Consider the following 3427-nt stretch of genomic DNA (forward strand, 5'->3'; position numbering starts at 1 on the left):
GCTGCAGGGAGTGCAGCAGCAGGCAGCGCTGGCAGCCGGGCCCGGCCTTCACCTGGCTCCTCCCAGAGCCCCGAGTGATGCCGCAGTGCTGCGTGATGTCAGCGTGCCCTCCGCTTCCCTTTATTTTCTTTCATTTAACCCCAAAGAACTGGGGCCTGTGCACTAACGGTTTAAAAACGGTGAGGGAAGCTTCATGCTTTTTGCTTGGAGTGTCTCCGTCTGTTTTCTCTTTTCGTTAGGGACTTCGTGAGTTCTAAGAAATTAGCAAAATACAAAAAAAACAGGAGGCTGCTGTCTGTGCAATACAACACATCACGTTCAGAAGCACGTACCCAACAAAAGCATGTTTTAAAGGCAAGGTAGCTGAAAATACGCTGTTTCAAACCACACGTGTTGCTCCCACATCACAATTCTTACTGAGCTTTATGGTAAAGGAGATGTGTTTCGACCTCCTGAATAGGAAGGGCAGCCCTGGGACTAAAACGTTTTTTTTCTCCCTGGATGATAACGATGTGTTTCAATCCTGGCAGCCTGCATCAGTCTGTCGTGTGTGGAGGTGGTGGCTGAGGAATTTACCATGAGAAAACCGCCCGAAGGCACAGTCGGCAGAATGGTACGGTCACACTGTGTCACTGCGGTTGATAGTGCTGCTCAGATTCACCTATCAATCGTTGTTGAGCACTGTACGAACCAGGCACGACGACAACGCCTGGATAGAAGATCCGATTCTCTTACTGACTTTGCGTTACTTCGGGTCTTATTTGTCCCGGATCCATTTAAAGATTTGTTTAAAATAAACATCGGTCTCAGAATTATCTCAGTCTTCGGCTCTCGTCCCCCGGGCGGCTCTTCCCAAGGACTGCTGTGCAGATGCCCCGGCCGCGGTGATCGGGGCTCACTGCAATACCGCATCTGCACCGCTCGCGGGGAACGAGCGAGTGCGCTGAGCGCGCTGCAAAGCACAGCCACCGGCGGGCGAACAGCGCTTACCGTCGCCTTGCGTTTCTGACAGCGTAACTTTGCTCTCGTGCTTTAACTTTCACGCACCGCACCTCCAGGGCTCACATCTGTTTATGTCATCGCTGGAGCGTGGGGCAGGGAGCTGAGAAAAGCAGCGAAGTCGGAGAGAGCTTCTCGTTGGTTAATGCTGGTCTTTAAGGTTAGGCTGCTAAACCCCTGGTTAGGCCCCTGCTGGAAGGCTGCCTGCCTGCCCTCCCGCCGGGCCGCGTCTCGCACCGCACGAACAGTGGGGGAGCGCTGTGTGGGAGCGGGGCTGGGCAGCCAGCGTAGCGCTGCTCTACGCTGTGTTGGCAGCCTCTGTGTTCAGAGCTCTCTCGCTCTCCTTGTAACAGTGCATGTTACACCCTCAATAAGTAGAGGGTGGCTGGGAATCGCAATGAAGTTTCAAATAAATAATAATTTTCACGGCGCGCTGGTGATTAAATATCACGGGTCATTAACGCAGTTAATGGGTCGTTAATAAAACAATCTGCGGCATGAGTGAAAGCGGAATATTTCGGGGTGTTAATTCCCTCGGAGCCTCTTTCCCCTTCCCGACTCCCTAGATAAACGGACCCACCGTCCCGCTGCCCCCGGCGGTATCCGAGCTCCACGCGGGCACGCAGCCCCGGAGGTTGGCGGAGAGGTCGGGAAGGTGCAGGTCTCGTTCCTGCGGCTGAGGCACCGCTCCGCTCTGTGCAATTAGGGCTGAGAGGAGAGAGGGAAAGGAAAGCGGTTCTTTGTGGAGGCACCCGGCAGTCGATCCCCGAGGGCCGCGTCCTGTTCCCGTATATGCCTGCACGAGTTTGGTCTCTTTACGCCCTCATCATCTTGTGCAATATTTTTTCTTCTGGAAATCCTACTGAATAGTAATAAGCACGGACACAAAGCGAGCAATGAAAGAAAAGTCCGAATTATGTGTGTGTATATATATATACACATATATATAGAAAGTACTAGTAAGCAAAAATACCGAATTCTTCTTTTGTGAAATTTCTGTTGTGAAGAGTTCATTCAAAATCAATTATTTCTATTTAAAGAAAATGAATGACTACCGCAGTCCTGTCACCTGCAGTGCTTCTTTCTCCATCTCTTGAGGTCATACTTTGAGCAACGCGCACACCCCAATCGCGTGCCGTTTTTTAACAACTCCGCTGACGACCGATACTTCGTACTCCTGAACTACGCAAATCGCAACGGATCGGGATTGTTACGGACGCATCGTGCTGCGTTTCGCAGCGTGGGGACATCGGTTCCCCCTCCCTCTCCCTCCCACCCGCCATTTGGAGTTCGGCTCCAATCCTTCGGCACCGACGGGCTTCCCTGAGAGGCAGCGACACTCTCAGAGCTGGCTCTGTTACTTCCCAGACATTTTTAGATAAACTCCGATGTGGTCTCGTAATTAGCTCTGTATTTATATGTTTATGATTTCCAACCGCTCGCTGAAAAGCAGCCCGTGATAGCCGCACGTTTCCAATTCATAACTTTCATTCGCTTCCCGGCGGGAGCTGTCATCTGTATTCCTTTCCCCCCATTTTTCTGCCGCTTCCCAATACTCCGCTTCTCTCCCCCAAGAAAGGACGCTCAGCAAAGCGGGGGTCCTGCTTTCGAACACGCTAACGCGAAGTACCAGAGCATTTACTGATGATTTCCAGTTCTTAATCTATTGCCCAAATAACATCCCACGTTATCTCCAGGACAAGCGTTTGCTGTTCCGTCTCTTCCTGTGTCCTATTAATAGGACAAGCCCGCCTGCATACGACCCTTCCTACATGGACTCAGCTACAGTGTGCTTTGGCTGGCTGAAGAGTGGGTACTTTTATTTTATTTTATTTTGCTTTACTTTATTTTATTTCATTATGTAACCGATCCCCTTCCTCCGATTCCCTTTCTCCAGGCAGCCCACTGGGGACCCCGGCATGGCAGAGCAGCGCCTCCGTGTAGCGGGCCAGGTGCGTGGCCCCGCCCGCGCGGTGACAGCAGCATTTTGCTGGCTCGTATGTGAGAAATCGTGTCTGTATTTGTGGTATTCTGTTTTTCTTTCCCTGGGTAATGTGTCGCTGGAAGAAGTCTCAGCGTTTCAGTGGGTGCGCAAAAGCAGAGCGGACGTCGGGGACTTGCCGCTCATTCTCCAAAGTTTCTCAAATAATCCGAAGAGAGATGAAAGCGCCTTTTTAAAAATAACGCACTCACACTCTTTCTTTCTTTCTTTCTTTTTCTTTCTTTCTTTCTTTCTTTCTTTCTTTCTTTCTTTCTTTCTTTCTTTTCTTTCTTTCTTTCTTTCTTTCTTTCTTTCTTTCTTTCTTTCTTTCTTTCTTTCTTTCTTTCTTTCTTTCTTTCTTTCTTTCTTTCTTTCTTTCTTTCTTTCTTTCTTTCTTTCTTTTCCTTTCTTTCTTTCTTTCTTTCTTTCTTTCTTTCTTTCTTCTTC

The sequence above is a fragment of the Meleagris gallopavo genome, chromosome 1 (genome assembly GCF_000146605.3).
Source record: "Meleagris gallopavo isolate NT-WF06-2002-E0010 breed Aviagen turkey brand Nicholas breeding stock chromosome 1, Turkey_5.1, whole genome shotgun sequence".
In the NCBI taxonomy this organism is placed as follows: domain Eukaryota; kingdom Metazoa; phylum Chordata; class Aves; order Galliformes; family Phasianidae; genus Meleagris; species Meleagris gallopavo.